This window comes from Ranitomeya variabilis, chromosome 3 (assembly GCF_051348905.1).
Source record: "Ranitomeya variabilis isolate aRanVar5 chromosome 3, aRanVar5.hap1, whole genome shotgun sequence".
In the NCBI taxonomy this organism is placed as follows: domain Eukaryota; kingdom Metazoa; phylum Chordata; class Amphibia; order Anura; family Dendrobatidae; genus Ranitomeya; species Ranitomeya variabilis.
The window spans coordinates 219,924,068-219,942,709 of record NC_135234.1 but is presented as its reverse complement, the minus strand read 5'-3'; the positions used below and the strand labels follow the sequence as shown (position 1 = coordinate 219,942,709).

Sequence of the window (18,642 nt, the reverse complement as noted above, 5' to 3'; positions counted from 1 at the left end):
GCTGCTAGGAAACCACTGCTAAGGACAGGCAACAAGCAGAAGAGACTTGTTTGGGTAAAGAACACAAGGAATGGACATTAGACCAGTAGAAATCTGTGCTTTGGTCTGATGAGTCCAAATTTGAGATCTTTGGTTCCAACCTCCGTGTCTTTGGGCGACGCAGAAAAGGTGAACGGATGGACTCTACATGCCTGGTTCCCACCGTGAAGCATGGAGGAAGAGGTGTGATGGTGTGGGGGTGCTTTGCTGGTGACACTGTTGGGGATTTATTCAAAATTGAAGGCACACTGAACCAGCATGGCTACCACAGCATCTTGCAGCGGCATGCTATTCCATCCAGTTTGTGTTTAGTTGGACCATCATTTATTTTTCAACAGGACAATGACCCCAAACCAGGGTGGATAAAAATCAATGTTTTTTTAAAAAAATCAAAAAAATCGGATTTTTTTGATTTAAATCGGATTTTTTTGATTTAAATCGGATTTTTTTCAATAAACTGCTTTTTGAGGAAAATATTTTACCATCCAAAGGTTCTTCCATCATGAGATAAAGCTGAGTTGTTTAACTCAGTAGAATAAAGGCTGTATATGTGTAACATTCACAATGCCATGCTCTTCCAGAGGTTTCTGTAGGATGCTGACTATCCAACAAGTTTGGGCATGTCAACTGAATGGAAAAAGAAACTAAACCAAAAGTGAAACCAAGCTAGAAGTGTGGAATTAAAGGGGCAATATGAACAAAATGTGGAGGCTATTAATAGTTTATACAATTAAGACATGCTGCTTTTAAACACCTACCTATTGCCATATAGTAAAACAAAAAAGATTTTTACTTACTTTGGGGTCCCCCCCTCACCCTGGCGTTAGATCGTTGCCCCTAGTTTCGTCCGTGTAACTATGGGCGCACATGCGCACTGCTCTCACTTCTCATTTTAATCGTGATTTATATTAAAAAAAACCTTTTGATTTAAATCGGTGATTTAAATCATGATTAAAATCATGATTTAAATCGATCCGATTTAAATAGAAAAAAATCTTTTGATTTAAATCGTGATTTAAATCATGATTTAAATCGGCGTGATTTAAATCAATCCACCCTGCCCCAAACACACCTCCAGGCTGTGTAAGGGCTATTTGACCAAGAGGGAGAGTAATGGGGTGCTACGCCAGATGATCTGGTTTGGGGTGAGCTGGACTGCAGAGTGATAAAGAACGAAGAGAACAGATTGGACTATGAATAGGCCTGCACAACCACATAATGTAGAAAATAAGCAAATAACATTTTATTAGACACCACAAAAAACACATAAAAACAATTAAAATGCAGCCAGTGTAACCATAACACCCCTTATCCAATACATAAATAGGTAGAGAAATGTAATATGACCCACCAAACTAGCATGAACAATCCTATGAATAAAGAGGGTGTGCATGTATGTAGCACATAATGAAGGGTATAGATCTCACCATCAGACTCGCATATAGGAATTGAGTAGCATGCCAAAAGAAAGTGTAGATCAATGCAAGGCAATTCCGTGCCATAAATGTGCAGCTAGCAGGGGGAAGCAGGGAAAGCAGCAGCTCAAACCCAAGGATGCTCCGGCCTGAAAGTGGCCATAAAGCTGTCCGTGCCTAAAATAACCGGCAGTGGGACAGTAAGGGGTGTATGCAAACGACTGCAGAGTGATGGCAAAAGGGCCAACAAGTGCTAAGCATCTCTGGGTACTTCTTCAAGATTGTTGGAAGACCATTCTCGGTGACTACCTCTTGAAGCTTATCAAGAGAATGCCAAGAGTGGGCAAAGCAGTCATCAAAGCAAAAGGTGGCTACTTTGAAGAACCTAGAATATAAGACATATTTTCATTTGTTTCACACTTTTTTGTTATGTATATAATTCCACATGTGTTAATTCATAGTTTTGATGCCTTCAGTGTGAATGTACGATTTTCATAGTCATGAAAATACAGAACAATCTTTAAATGAGCAGGTGTGTCCAAACTTTTTGTCTGTTCTGTATGTCTAGATTCTTTTTAATCTAAGTGGTGAAAAAAAATGTTCCAAACTTTGTTAAAAAAAAATAAAATAAAATTGTGCCATATTCCGTAGCGTGTCCATTTTTCATGATCTCGTTGTGGGCAAGGGCTTATTTTTTGGTCGCCGAGCTGACATTTTTAGTGATACTATTTTGGTGCAGATACGATCTTTTGATCGCCCTTTATTGCATTTTAATGCAATGTCGTGGGGACCAAAAAAAGTAATTCTGGCATTTTGACTTTTTTCTTGCTATGCTTTTTAGCGATCAGGTTAATCCTTTTTTTTTTTTTTTTTTTTCTTAGTAATAGATCGAGCGATTCTGAACGTGACAATACCAAATATGTGTAGGTTTGATTTATTTATTTTTGTTTTTTATTGTTTTATTTTGAATGGGGCGAAAGGGGGTTGATTTGAACTCTTATGTATTTTTATATTTGTAAAAACTTTTTTTCTCTTTTTTTGGCATGCTTCATCAGATCGCCTGCATGTAGCAGAATACCTTACTTGCTAATGAGCACCAACCACCGGGTGGCGCTTATAGCAGTCCGGCAGTGACAACCATAGAGATCTTCAGGAGATCTCTGGTTGTCATGCCAACCCATCGGTGACCTGCAATCACGTGACGGGAGTCACTGATGGGTAGATTTCCTGCGCGATTGCCGGAAGTGCATGTTAAATGCTGCTGTCAGCTTTTGACAGCAGCATTTAATGGGTTAATCGCGATTCCGCGGCTGCTCCAGGCACATGTCAGCTGTTCAAAACAGCTGACATGTGCTGGGAAAAGATGTGGGCTCACCGCCGGAACCTACATCAAAGGGAGGGAGTCCGACATCTGCGTACTATTACGCACGATGTCGAACGGGTTAAACAACAGCCACAAGATGGATTTCATCAGCCAATGTATCATTTTAATCAGGATAACGGACAATGTAGTGATTTGGACTCTGCATGCCACTATTGTGGATGTAAAATTAAACAACTGAGATGCAATTGAAGTGTAGACTTTTAGGTTTAATTAAAGGGGTTGAATAATAATCTCCTGTTAAATGTTTAGGAATTGCAGGCATTTTTTATGCAAATTGTCTTTTTAGAGAGAAAGAGGACTAGAACTCTAGCACCACCTATTGGAAGCAGCGATCCAAAAAGTCAATATCAACTCTAATGAGCCTTCCAATATTACTTAGGCTAAAAGCCAAACTAGAATCTAAATTTGCAGCATGGTGTTTCAGAGTGTTGCCTATCATCAGTGCAAAGTATGGGATCTGATTTGGCTAGATGAGTGACTCTAGACATGCTAGGCTTGGCTTGTCACTCTCTCCATAAAGATTACTATTTTTCTACTACGCCTCCTCCTTTCAGGGGCTCAAAATAAATTGGACAAATTAACTTTACCATAAATAACATGTTCTTTTTTTTTTTTTTTTTTAATCCTTTGTAGAGAATTATTTTCAAGCAATGACTGCCTGAAGTCTGGAAGCCATGGATGTCACCAAACACTGGGTTTCCTCCTTTGAATTGCTTAGCCAGGCCTTTATTGCAGATAACTTCAGTTGCTGCTTGTTTTTGGGTCTTTCTGCCTAACGTTTTGTCTTAAACATGTGAAATGCATGCTCAATGAGTTTGAGATCTGGTGATTGACTTGAATATTTCAGAATATTCCATTTCTTTGCCTTAAAAAAACTTCTGAGTTGCTTTTGCAGTATGTTTTGGGTCATTGGACTGTGCTTCATAGTACAGATGGTCAATCAAGCTTACTGCATTTGGTTGAATCTGAGCAGACAGTATAGCCTTGAACACTTTTGAATTCATCCGGCTGCTTCTGTCAATCACACTAATAAACGCTAGTGACCCAGTGCCATCGGAAGCCCTGCATGCCCATGGTAGCACACTGCCTTCACCATGTTTTAAGGAGGATGTGGTTTGCTTTGATTCATGATGAGCTGTTCCAAGCCTTCACTGTACTTTCTTCTTCCCATCATTCTGGAACAGGTTGATCTTGGTTTCATCTGTCCAAAAAATGCTTTTCCAGAACTGGACTGGCTTGTTCTGATGATTTTTTTTTTAAATCAAATTTAATCCAGCCACACTAAGCAAGGAGAACAGAGGGGGAGAAGAGAACTGTCTGAGGACTTCAGAACCAAAATTTTTGAACAATTTCAACAATCTCAATGTTAAAAGTCCATCTCCAGGGATCTTGATGTTACTTTGTCCAGTGTGCAACATAATCAGCAAGTTTACAACCCATAGCACTGTAGTTAATCTCCCGGACGGCAGAGAAAAATTGATGAAAGGTTGCAGCGCATAGTAGTCCGGATGGTGGATAAGCAGCATCAATCAAGTTCCTTAGAAATTCAAGCTGTTCTGCAGTCTCATGGTGCATCAGTGTGAGCGTGATCTAGAAGTCGATAATTAAATTAAATGAAACGTCATAGCTGGAGCCTCAAGAGGACCACACTGCTCACACAGACATAAAAAGCTAGACTGCAGTTTGCTAAAATGTACGAGAGTAAACCAAAATCCTTTTGGGAAAGTATCTTGTGGACAGATGATACCAAGATAGGGCTTTTTGGTAAACCACATCATTCTACTTTTTACCAAAAATGGAACGAGGCCTACAAAGAAAAGAAAACAGTACTGACAGTCTATTATGGTAGAGCTTCAAAAATGTTTTGGGGTTTGCTTTGCTGCCTCTGGCACTGGGTGCCTTGACTGTGGGCATTTTGAAATCTGAAGATTACCAAAGGATTTTTGGTCGCAATGTAGTGCCCAGTGTCAGAAAGCTGGGTTGGGGTCTTAGGTCATTGGTCATTAGCAGGACAATGACCTCAAACACACTTCAAGAAGTACCTAGGAATAAAGGGAAATAAAGCACTGGAGAGTTTTGAAGTGGCCAGCAATGAGTCCAGATCTAAATTCTATTGAACACCTGTGGTCCAATTGCTGTTGGAAGAAGGCACCTTTCTATGTGAGACCTGGAGCAGTTTGCAAAAGAAGAGTGGTCAAAAATTGCAGTTGAGAGGTGTAGGAAGCTTGTTGATGGTTAAAGGAAGCAATTCATTTCAGTTGTTTATTCCAGAGGGTGTGCAGCCAAATATTAAGTTAAGAGTGCCAACAATTTTGTCCTATTCAGTTTAGGGTTTTTGAGTGAAAATTGTCCAATTTGCCTTTTTTCTGTCTTTTTTTCTGTTTCAATACACTCAAATGAAATAAACATATGTAATATTAATGTGAGAAATACTTTATTTTCTGGAACAATTTCAAGGGTGCCAACAATTTTGGCCATGACTGTATATACTAAGACCCCTTCTTCCTGGTGTCTCTCATTTGGGTGGATGTTATGGAGGGGTTTTTCTTCACCTTGGAAAGGATTTTGCGATTATCCACTACTTTTGTCTTCCGTGGACGTCCAGGCCTTTTTGAGTTCCCAAGTTCACTAGTGTATTTTTTTTTTTTGCAGAATGTATAAAACTGTTGTTTTGGCCACTCCTAACATTTCATATGCTTAACTGATGATGAATGAATGAGGGAAAAGGTCATGCAGCCCACTAACCTTGTTATGACCTTTTAAAGACCTATACGTCATGTCGCGAAGGGGTTCCCGACCTATGACGTACAATTACGTCATGTCGATCGTGCAGCTTAAGGCACGGTGATTGCATGAAGATGGTGGCTGTTTCTAACAGCAGGGCACCAAGACTCATTGCCACTGGAGGTTTCGTCATCCCCCTGCAATTACGATCGCTGTAATTGGCTGTTTAATTCTGAAACATTGATGTCCAGCTATGATCAGTTCTTTATCACCGATCATAGGCTGGTGCTAGGGAACAGCAACCCTTGTGCTGATTGGTGCAACTGAACGATAATGTCCGTTCACACCAATCAGTGAGTGAGGGCAGTCTAACCTCTCAATGACCGCTCTGCACTGCCTCATTTCAGCTTGGAAACGTATACAGAGAGATCGCGGTCTTGGTCTTTTGCTGATCTGTTTGAGATGATCTGATCTGTCTGTGATTCCACAGACCAATTTATCCTGTGCCACCACACTTTCACCATTTTCTGGTGGTTGAAGAGCTGAAGATCAGAAGATAGAAGACCTTCCTGACTTGTTCTTGTCCCCTGCTTTTTTTCTAATCCACCCTAATCCTTCTTTCCCTAACTTCTTCCCCAGCCCCCCTTTTGCTGCCAAGCCCTGAACAGTACTTGAGCGCTCAATTTTTGGCAATTTTTTTTCGCATTACCTCTGTGCATGTATCCTGCAGCCGGTGAGTTCTGATCAGTCATGCACATCACTGATTAGCATTTGTGCCCACTTTTGACCAGGAAATTTTTTTTTTCTGTCCATTAACCCCCCTACCCATTTGTACCACATCCGTGAGTGCGTCCTGCAGCCACTGAGCAGTAAACAATGACGCACATCACTGAACGGCATCAGTGCTCACTTTTGGCGTGGACTTTTTTCTTTTTCCCCTTTGCACCACCTTCTTTTGTACATCATGTAGCCATTGAGGACTGATCAGTGACTCACATCAGTGATCGGCATCCTTACTTCTGTACCTACTAGGATCCAAAGAAGCAGCCTCCTGGACTAGAAACAGAGGGAGGGTAACAGGATGCCTCTTATGGTCACATACAACCTACACATGAGCATCCTAAGGAAGACTAGTGCTGATCTTCAACCCATATTCCAAAGACCACAGACTGAAAGTAATATTTCCACATTTGCCACTTTTCTCTTACAAACAGCCTCCTAATTTAAAGTAGTCTCACTATTTGGACAACCCCTTCTCATACCCCATGCTTGGCCCTGCTAAAATTATACTCCCCTCCTGTGCCAGTGCTGTTCTAGCGTTGTCGGCACTCGCGTTTCCGGGGCCCTCATGTGGTTATGACACATGAGCCCGGCACCCAATCAGTGCTGGTGTCACTGGCCCCGCCTTCGGACAAAAATGAACATCAAGAGGAAGTCAGGACTGTGGCTGGATCATGGTTATCCACCCCTCAATGTGCTCAAAACCAGATTCAAGAATATTAACCCTTTAGGGGCTTCACAGGAATTGAAAGCATTGTGGAAGGAGAAAATTAAAATGTTACTTTTTCAGACAAAAATATTCTATTAGTCTGAAATTTTTTATTTTCACAAATGTTAACAGAAAAAAAATGGACCCCCAAAATTTGCTGTGCAATTTATACGCTAATACCCATATGTGGTGGAAAACTACTGTATGGGCGCACGGCACGGCTTGGAAGGGAAGGCGTGCCATTTGCCTTTTAGAATGAAAAATCATCTGGAATCAATAGCGGACGCCATGTTGCGTTTGGAGAACCCTTGATGTGCCTAAACAGTGGAAACCCCCACAAGTGACACCATTTTGGAAACTAGACCACTCAAGGAATTTATCTAGATGCATGGTGATCACCTTGAACCCACGGGTGCTACGCAGAATTTTACGACACTGAACCGTGAAAATTAGAAATTAATTTTTTTTTCCCACAAAAGTGTTGCTTTATGACCAAATTTTTTGATTTTCATAAGGACACCAGGAGAAAATCGACCCCAAAATTTGTTGTGCAATTTCTCTTGATTACGTTGTTACCCAGTATGTGGGAGCAAAGTACTGTTTGGGCACACTGCCGAGATCCAAAAGGAAGGAGTGACGTTTTGGAATGCAAACTTTGATGGAATGGCCTGTGGGCGTCATGTTGCATTTGGAGAGCCCTTGATTTGCCTATACAGTGGAAGTAATCTTGTGTTTCTCTGGTATGTGAATATTATAATGTGTTGGCATACATGAGTTGTGTAGAAAATAATTTAAAGGGAACCTGTCACCCCCCCCCAGTCGTTTCAAACTAAAAGAACCACCTTGTGCAGCAGTAATGCTGCATTTTAACAAGGTGGCTCTTTTAGTTCTGGGTGCTGTAACTAGAGAAATAATCAGTTTTTTAATTTGTCAGAAATACCTTGTCTTCAGTCAAGGAGGCAGGCGTCTCCCTCCCCCCCTGCTGCAGACGCCACACAGCCGTCACTCAAATCTTTTTGGCGCCAGGCGCAGCCTCAGCGTTGTTTTGAAAATAGCCGGCGCCTGTGCTCTTTTTTTCCTGCCTGGTGCAGGCGCAGTGAGTGCTGCCCGTCTGTCCTCGTATGCAGTCTAGCTGACTGCGCCTGTGCGGCCGCCCTGCTTGTGAACCCCAGCCCCGCAGTGACTTATGATTTATTCACATTGCGGGGCTGGGATTCACAAGCAGGGCGGCCGCACAGGCGCAGTCACCGAGACTGCATATGAGGAAAGACGCAGACCGATCGCAACGAATGTGGTAAGTGGGACCACTGCTTAATCACTAGGGGTCCTCATAATAATTGATGCTGTCCATGACAGAGACCTCACACTGATCGGCCAATGTCAGTTATCGCCAATGGGCTAGGTTGGAGACCCCCACCCCCTTGTGCATTGAGGCCAGATGTCCTGCTGTCAGAGACAGCAGCTGTCTTCACCTAGTCACTGTATCTTTTGACATGGTGATCGTTCTCCCATGCCAGTATGTCCATTTGTGGGAAGTCACTGCAAAATAGGCAGTACTTGTTCGGCCAATTTCGGGAAGGGGCCAATATATTTAGGTACATATTTGGCATAGAGGACAGCAGAAGATGTAAGGCAGTCACAGATGGGTCGGCTGTGGGTTTGGTCTGCATAGCCCACCTGGAATTTGCCTGGTCAGGCAGATGGCCAGTCCGGTCATGCTGATAGCGTCACTGGATTAGGTACTTACACTGAAGCTAGTACTCATCAGAGTACTGAAGGTGACCCTGATGATCATGAAGATCAGCGATAAGGAAACAGTTATTTTGTTTTTTGGTATTTACTGTCATGATATATGTTCATTTTGTCATGGCACTGTGTGAGGACAGTGGGATACAACTGCTTTTCACTAAATTAGAATATCATCAAAAAGTTAATTTATTTGTTTTTCAATACAGAGTGAAACTCATATTTTATATAGAGAAAGGGGTGGCCAATTAATTTTCTTGAGGGGCCACATGAGAGACCGTGACTGTTGTCGAGGGCCGAACCAATAGGCTGAAATTAATTAAGCTCAATATTACTATCAATATATAATTATTAATATAATATTTATAATATTTAATAATCACTCAATATTGAGCAGAATTAAGTATGCCAAAATTACCTTATATACCGTTTGAACCCGAATACAGCCTCCTCTCTATATATCGTATGAGCCCCACACAGCCTCCCCATATCCAGAATGAGGCCCACACAGCCTCCGAATATCCAGCATATGAGCCCCACACAGCCTCCCCATGTCCAGTGCATGAGGCCCACACAGCCTCCCCATGTCCAGTGCATGAGGCCCACACAGCCTCCCCATATCCAGTGCATGAGGCCCACACAGCCTCCCCATGTCTAGTGCATGAGGCCCACACAGCCTCCCCATGTCCAGCGCATGAGGCCCACACGGCCTCCCCATGTCCAGCGCATGAGGCCCACACGGCCTCCCCATGTCCAGCACAAGAGGCCCACACGGCCTCCCCATGTCCAGCACATGAGGCCCACACGGCCTCTCCATGTCCTGCATATTAGGTCCACACAGCCTCCCCATGTTCTCAGTAAGACCTCCATAGCCTCCCTATATGCAGCCAAACATATACATAAATAACTAAAAAAAACAAACCACATACCTCGGTCCCATTCCCCAGCATTCTGCTCCTGCTCCTATCTCGGTGTCTGTAGTGCGCTGACTCTCTGCAGTACACAGCTGATGCGATGAAATGTCATCGCATCAGCTGTTTCACACGCAGATTGGTGGTGGAAGTGGACTGAGGCCCCTCCTCCACCAATGCAGTCAGCGTGGCTATAGACAGCAGAGACAGCGAGTGGGCACCGTGTGGACCGTGGTCCACTGTTTTAAGCCCCTCAGCTGTCTCAGTCCGTGGGCCGGACTGGGACAGCCAGAGGGCCGGATGTGGCCCTTGGGCTGCACTTTGCCCAGGTCTGAGAGAGAGTGATTACAAACACAGTGATCTATTTCAAGTGCTTATTTCTGTTAATGTTGATGATAATGGCTTACAGCCAATGAAAATCCAAAAGTAATTATCTAAGTAAATTAGAATACTTTATAACACCAGTTTGAAAAATTATTTTAAAATCTGAAATGTTGGCCTACTGAAATTAATGTTCAGGGAATGCACTCAATACTTGGTCGGGGCTGCTTTTACATCAAATACTGCATCAATGCAGCGTGGCATGGATGCCATCAGTCTGTGGCACTGCTGAGGTGTTATAGAAGCCCAGGTTGCTTTGATAGCAGCCTTCAGCTCGTCTGCATTGTCTGCATCTGGTGTCTCATCTTTCTCTTGACAATACCACATAGATTATGGAGTTAAGGTCAGGTGAGTTTGCTGGCCAATCAAGCACAGTGATACTGTTGTTTTTAAAGCAGGTATTGGTACTTTTGGCAGTGAGGACAGGTGCCAAGTCCTACTGGAAAATGAAATTTCCATCTCCAAAGAGCTTGCCAGCAGAGGGAAGCATGAATTGCTCTAAAATTTCCTGGTAGACTGTTGCGCTGACTTTGGTCTTGATAAAGCACAGTGGACCTATACCGGCAGATGACATGTCTCCCCAAACCATGACTGATTGTGGAAACTTCACACTAGACCTCAAGCAGCTTGGCTTGTGTGCCTCTCCACTCTTCCTCCAGACTCTGGGGCCTTGATTTCCACATTAAATGCAAAATTTACTTTAATCTAAAAACAACACCTTGGACGACTGAACAACAGACCAGTTCTTTTTCTCCTTGGCCCAGGTAAGACGCTTCTGGCATTGTTTATTGGTGATGAGTGGCTTGACACAAGGAATGCGACACTTGTAGCCCATCTCCTGGATATGCGCGTGTGTGTGTGTGTGGTAGCTCTTGAAGCAATGACTCCAGCAGCAGTCCACTCCTTGTGAATCTCCTCCAATTTTTTTGAATGGCTTTTTCTTAACAATCCTTTCAAAGCTGCGGTTATCTCGATTGCTTGTGCACTTTTTTCTACCACACTTTTTCCTTCCACTCACCTTCCATTAATATGCTTGGATGCAGCACTCTGTGAACAGTCAGCTTCTTTACTAATGACCTTTTGTGGCTTACCCTCCTGGTAGAGTGTGTCAATGACTGCCTTCTGGACATCTGTCAAGTCAGCAGTCTTCCCCATGATTGTAGAGCCTAGTGAAACAGACTAAGGGACCTTTTTACACGCTTGGGAGGCCTTTGCAGGTGTTTTTTGTTAATTATTCTAGTTTACTGAGATAGTGACTTTTGGATTTTTATTGGCTGTAAGCTATAATCATCAACATTAACAGAGATAAACACTTGAAATAGATCACTCTGTTTGTAATGACTCTATATAATGAGTTTCACTTTTTGTATTGAAGAACTAAAATAAATTAACTTATTGATGATATTCTAATTTAGTGAGAAGCACTTGTATGTTCCTGTCGTTTACTGCACTACTATACTATTGCTCACACTGTTATGGGATAACTGTCAGTAACACTAAGGGCATTACAAGAAAGAAGTTCATTTTACAAGGTTTTATTTTGACTTCCAAACTAGTCTGTCGTTTCCTCGATAGTAAATTTAAAGATGTCTTATCAAAATGTTTACTTCAATATTGAGGTAATTTGACCGGTTTATGATTGTGACAGTCATTGGTGAAGTGATGGTGATGTATAAGTGCATTAAGAGTACAGTACAGACCAAAAGTTTGGACACACCTTCTCATTTAAAGATTTTTCTGTATTTTCAGGACTATGAAAATTGTACATTCACACTGAAGGTTTAAAAACTATGAATTAACACATGTGGAATTATATACTTAATTTGTTTTTCACACTTTTTTGTTATGTCTTATATTCTAGGTTCTTCAAAGTAGCCACCTTTTGCTTTGATGACTGCTTTGCCCACTCTTGGCATTCTCTTGATGAGCTTCAAGAGGTAGTCACCGGGAATGGTCTTCCAACAATCTTGAAGGAGTTCATAGAGATGCTTAGCACTTGCTGGCTCTTTTGCCTTCACTCTGCGGTCCAGCTCACCCCAAACCATCTTGATTGGGTTCAGGTCTGGTGACTGTGGAGGCCAGGTCATCTGGCATAGCACCCCATCACTCTCCTTCTTGGTCAAATAGCCCTTACACAGCCTGGAGGTGTGTTTGGGGTCATTGTCCTGTTGAAAAATAAACGATGGTCCAACTAAACGCAAACCGGATGGAATAGCATGCCGCTGCAAGATGCTGTGGTAGCCATGCTGGTTCACTATACCTTCAATTTTGAATAAATCCCCAACAGTGTCACCAGCAAAGCACCCCCACACCATCAAACCTCCTCCTCCATACTTCACGGTGGGAACCAGGCATGTAGAGTCCATCTGTTCACCTTTTCTGCGTCGCACAAAGACACGGTGGTTGGAACCAAAGATCTCAAATTTGGACTCATCAGACCAAAGCACAGATTTCCACTGGTCTAATGTCCATTCCTTGCCTTGTGTTCTTTAGCCCAAACATGTCTCTTCTGCTTGTTGCCTGTCCTTAGCAGTGGTTTCCTAGCAGCTGTTTTACCATGAAGGCCTGCTGCACAAAGTCTCCTCTTAACAGTTGTTGTAGAGATGTGTCTGCTGCTAGAACTCTGTGTGGCATTGACCTGGTATCTAATGTGAGCTGCTGTTAACCTGCGATTTCTGAGGCTGGTGACTCAGATAAACTTATCCTCAGAAGCAGAGGTGACTCTTGGTCTTCCTTTCCCGGGGCGGTCACTGCACTTGGAGGCACTTTCAATGTTTTCCCAATTTTTCGGACTGACTGACCTTCATTTCTTAAAGTAATGATGGCTACTCGTTTTTCTTAGCTGCTTTTTTCTTGCCATAATACAAATTCTAACAGTCTATTCAGTAGGACTATCAGCTGTGTATCCACGAGACTTCTGCACAACACAACTGATGGTCCCAACCCCATTTATAAGGCAAGAAATCCCACTTATTAAACCTGACAGGGCACACCTGTGAAGTGAAAACCATTCCCGGTGACTACCTCTTGAAGCTGGTCAAGAGAATGCCAAGAGTGTGCAAAGCAGTCATCTAAGCAAAAGGTGGCTACTTTGAAGAACGAAGAATATAAGACATAATTCCAGTTGTTTCACACTTTTTCCACATGTGTTAATTCATAGTTTTGATGCCTTCAGTGTGAATGTACAATTTTCATAGTCATGAAAATACAAAAAAATCTTTAAATGAGAAGGTGTGTCCAAACTTTTGGTCTGTACTGTACGTTCCCATGTTCAGGATTTGCTGTGGTTTTGACGCTATGCATTTATGCAGCGTAAAAAAATGCAGCGGCCAGATGTTACAGCTTAGTGGATGACATTTCTAGAAATCTCATATCCACTGTGCATTTATATCTAGTTTTTCTACATGCAGGATTAGCCCTCACATTGCCTCTGCATATACTGTATAAACCCCTACAGAGCTCCTTATATACATAAACCCCCATATAGCCTCCCAAGGTGCAGTATGAGCACCCAAATAGCTCCCTATATACAGTATGAACCCCCACTTAACTCCCTATATACAGTGTGAGCCTCCACATAGCCTCTCTATTGACAGGGTGAGCCCTCACATAGCTCCCTATATGCCGTATGTGCCCCCACACAGCCTCTATATATACAGTATGAACCTCTACATGGCTCCCCAGATACAGTATGCGCACCCACATAGCTCACTATATACAATGTGAGCCCTCACTTAGCTCCCTCTCCCTATATATAGTATGAACATAGTGCAGGCACGTGTCAGAGCAGGCGATGGAACCTTCCCTGGAACTGCGCTGCTATTCTGTAATGCCAGAAGCGCAGCGCCAGGCAAGCTCCTTGTCCGAAGACGTGCATTTGCCTAAGGTGACTTGCAAAACATTCTAATGGGAACAGTCTGGCCCCCAGGAGTCTTGGGCCCCCAGGCGGTAGCTGTTATGGTTTCCAATGGCAAGGAAACATCAGAAGCATAGAATAAACGGACAAGCTCTCGGGTGATGGAAACTAGAGCTGACCGCGATGCTAAACCTACACACCACACTAGAAGTAGCCAGGGGGCATTCCTGCGTTGTCTCTAGATGCCGCGCGCCAGCCGGAGAACAAACTACCCCTGGTAGAAGAAAACGCAGTCCTGGCTTGCCTCCAGAGAATGTCCCCACAGGAGATAGCAGCCCCCCACATATAACGGTGAGAGCAGATGAAAAGACACACGTAGTATGAAAGCAGATTTAGCACAGAGAGGCCCGCTAACTAAATAGCAGAAAGATACAACAGAGGACTTCGCGGTCAGCTGCAAAACCCTTCAAAACACCATCCTGAAATTACCTTAACTCATGTGACAACTCATGCCACTGGAGTGGTAATTTCAGCCCAACAAGAGCTTCCAGCTGCAGAGATTCACATAAGTGCAAACTGGACAAAACATACAAAAATAGACTTAAGGACTAAAGTGTCCAACTTAGCTGAGCAGAAAACTGGGAGCAGGAACATGCAACAGATTCACTCTGGATACATTGATGGCCAGCATTAGAATGACTGAGGAGCAAGGTTAAATAGGATACTCCCACATCCTGATAGGAACAGGTGAACTGAGAAGGCAAAGCTTGCAGGACACCAGTACCACAAGAGACCACCGGGGGAGCCCACGAACCGAATCACAACAGGTAGCCCAGCTTGCGCTCATTATAATCCGCCTATGCAGAGAGAACACGAAAAGAGCTCATGTACTGCCCCTTTAGCTGGCTGATACCCAAAAGCACAGGAATAGAGCTCATGTACTGCCCCTTTAGCTGGCTGATACCTGAGAGCACATGAATAGAGCTCACGTACTGCCCCTTTAGCTGGCTGATACCCGAAAGCACAGGAATAGAGCTCACGTACTGCCCCTTTAGCTGGCTGATACCCGAAAGCACAGGAATAGAGCTTACGTACTGCCCCTTTAGCTGGCTGATACATGAGAGCATAGGAATAGAGCTCATGTACTGCCCCTTTAGCTGGCTGATACATGAGAGCACAGGAATAGAGCTCATGTAATGCCCCTTTAGCTGGCTGATACATGAGAGCACAGGAATAGAGCTCACGTACTGCCCCTTTAGCTGGCTGATACCTGAGAGCACAGGAATAGAGCTCACGTACTGCCCCTTTAGCTGGCTGATACCTGAGAGCACAGGAATAGAGCTCACGTACTGCCCCTTTAGCTGGCTGATACCTGAGAGCACAGGAATAGAGCTCACGTACTGCCCCTTTAGCTGGCTGATACCTGAGAGCACAGGAATAGAGCTCACGTACTGCCCCTTTAGCTGGCTGATACCTGAGAGCACAGGAATAGAGCTCATGTACTGCCCCTTTAGCTGGCTGATACCTGAGAGCACAGGAATAGAACTCACGTACTGCCCCTTTAGCTGGCTGATACCTGAGAGCACAGGAATAGAGCTCGTGTAATGCCCCTTTAGCTGGCTGATACCTGAGAGTGCGGCAGTCTGTGGGCTGGTTAAGATTATGGTGAAAATACAATACATTCATGTCAATAATAATAAAAGTGTTGCTTATGTTCTAAATCATTATCATGCTTTGAGCAGATCCAGTATTTATATTTGACACAACGCTATAAGATGAGGCCGCTATGTAAGCGAAGAACATGAATTTGTTTCATTACTCGATAATCCCTCTGTGTAGTTTTCCATAGGCGCAGCTATACATTAAGACCTGATTTGTTATTAATAGGCTTGCGTGTACATGTCTGAGAGGCTTTTTTTAGCTGTTGCCATGCAGCAGTTCTCATGTTCTTCTGGATCTCCCTGCCATTGTTTCTAGCTGTGATCTGTTGTCCCATGGTAAACTATGGAGCAGAGATTGTGACCTGTTTTTCTTTTGAGATCCTGTTCAATGATCTTCATTTCTGTGGTTTGTTTTGAACAGGAGAATGGGGCCAACCAATGAACGCACAGAGGTGTTTCTCCAGCAGCCAATCCCATTGTGAGCGTTCTCTGCAGCATTTCCTTGTCACACAGTGAGGGAGTGGTGGATACACAGTGAAAAGAGGTAGGAAGATGCTGCAGGTTTCATCTTCTCTAAATCTGCTGTCTAAATCTCCAAAGTGTCACTTTGAAGCAGCTTCTGTGTAGTCACTTGGACTGAATAGTCTTGAGGTTCTGCGAAATTTCAGGAGGAAATTCAATAAATGATTATGTCTTTTACTGTAGAAGCTGATTTGAACTGAGGCTTCCCTAAACAGGCTGCGGCAATGAAGAGAGAAGAGCAATCTCTCCTCAGGCAAGTAAATGGTTAACTATTTAAAGCATCAAGAGTAAAGCATCACCTTCGCACTGGTAGCCTTTCTATGTAGCCTGATCGTGTCTTCCCATTAGCTATGCTGCAGAATGTTAGGTTTGTGTAAGACTATTGCAGCGTTCAGCATGGAAAATACTGCGTATGCAATGAAAAACATGTCAGCCATGCGAAGATTCGGCATTGACAGCTGTTGAACCTCAAGTAGCTCTACTATCCTTATATTGGGCTGCTTTCGAGGGATAATGCTGGATGGATGATCTTCCTTGAGCGCATAAGAGCCTGCTCCCTCTCTCCCTCTTCTGTGGAATTGAGCCATTGGTCTGTTTTTTAAGTCTAGGAAATATGCTCATATTTTACTGTAATCGATGTGTTTTTTGATAGTCACGGAATCCTGATGGTTTTCATTCATGTAACGAGCTGTGTACACCATAAAATCCTCATCTGGGAGGGGTAGAGCTGGACTGTTGGGCTATGGGTAATATTTTTATGGTATTGCGCAGTTTTAATATCTACTAGTACCAGAGGTCTATACTGAACATTAACCCATTTGGCAGTGTGTTTATATACAAAGTCATTTCCTTTGCTTGTTATTTATTTCTAAAACAATATAAAATAACTTTGTATCCTATAAGGGGAGCAATCGTCTTACATTTTTCAATTTATTTGTTTCTCTTTGCAAAAGAAAATAAGCCATGCTTCAGGAAGCAAAGATAATATTGGCAAGATTACAATCATGTCAGCTAAATGGAAAATATTATAGGCTTTTTTGTAACTTGACCATACGTAAAGGTATACAGCCAATCATAGCGTATTTGTGTATGTCTGCATACTGGTGATTTTTAACGATTTGGGTCAGGTACGCAGTTAGCGCCATCGTTCCCGATGTGTCATGTACGTAGGCTAGGAAATAGTTACAGAAAATGAGTAATAGGATCCGGTGTGGGCTATGCAGCGACAGAAACAGGGCTTGGTCGCCATATTGAGTTTACGCCTAAGCCTTAAGACTGGCATAGTCCATCGCCAATTGTTTTTTCGAAGAAACCCACTGAACTTGCTGACATTTAGACTGTGCTCATTTTTAATTGCAGCATTTGCTGTTGCCATTTGTTTCGTTCTCTGCAAACACTGACCTTTCTTGTGCACTAGAGATAATGTGCTTATAATCATTAGAGCTTTGTTACGGTTATCAATTGCTGCTGATCATGAGCAGCCAACAGAATGGCCCCACCCCAAATGGAAATGAAAATAGAAACTAAATATGGGCTCTGTCCACAGACAAAAATGTGTCAAAACGTCATGCTTCTATATGAGACATCTAGAATTGATATGTTCTTTCATATTAAAGTAATCCTTTACCATGTTATTATTGAGGTTTTATCATGGTTTGGTTATCCAGTATTTACCTTCTGTCATTCAATTGACTACTAAACTCAGTGGCTTATGATCACCATTAGTGATGAGCGAATGTGCTCAGATAAGTAGTTATCCGAGCATGCTCATGTGCTAACCAAGTTTCTTTAGCCTGCTCGAAAAATATGTTCGAGTCCCTGAGGCTGCATGTCTCGTGGCTGTTCGACAGCCGCAACACATGCAGGGATTGCCTGTTTGTTAGATAGCCGCAACACATACAGGGATTGCCTAGCGATCAGCTATGAGATATGCAGTCACAGGCACTTGAATATACAGTGGGTATGGAAAGTATTCATACCCCTTTACATTTTTCACTCTTTGTTTCATTGCAGCCATTTGGTAAATTAAAAAAAGTTCATTTTTTTCACATTGATGTACACTCTGCACCCCATCTTGACCGAAAAGAACAGAAAAGTAGACATTTTTCCAATTTTAATAAAAAAAAACACTGAAATATTACATGGTCATAAGTATTCAGACCCTTTGCTCAGACATTCATATTTAAGTCACATGCTGTCCATTTCCTGTTGATCCTCCTTGAGATGGTTCTACTTCTTCATTGGAGTCCAGCTGTGTTTAATTAAACTGATATGACTTGATTTGGAAAGGCATACACCTGTCTATATAAGACCTCACGGCTCACAGTGCATGTCAGACCAAATGAGTCATGAGGTCAAAGGAACTGGCCAAGGAGCTCAGAGACAGAATTGTGGCAAGGCACAGATCTGGCCAAGGTTACAACAGAATTTCTGCAGTACTCAAGGTTCCTAAGAGCACAGTGGCCTCCATAATCCGTAAATGGAAGAAGTTTGGGACCACCAGAAGTCTTCCTA

General features: G+C 42.9%; 1 long non-coding RNA gene across 4 annotated transcripts in view; it reads left to right on the top strand.

Annotated features, from left to right (window-relative positions):
- Nucleotides 1-18,642, top strand: part of LOC143815684 (uncharacterized) — a 358,696-nt gene that overhangs the window by 13,052 nt on the left and 327,002 nt on the right. For all 4 annotated transcript variants that reach the window (XR_013223781.1, XR_013223783.1, XR_013223782.1 and 1 more), the window contains exons 2-3: nt 16,028-16,150; nt 16,312-16,381. This is a non-coding gene — a long non-coding RNA (uncharacterized LOC143815684). The remainder of the gene's footprint in view (nt 1-16,027; nt 16,151-16,311; nt 16,382-18,642) is intronic.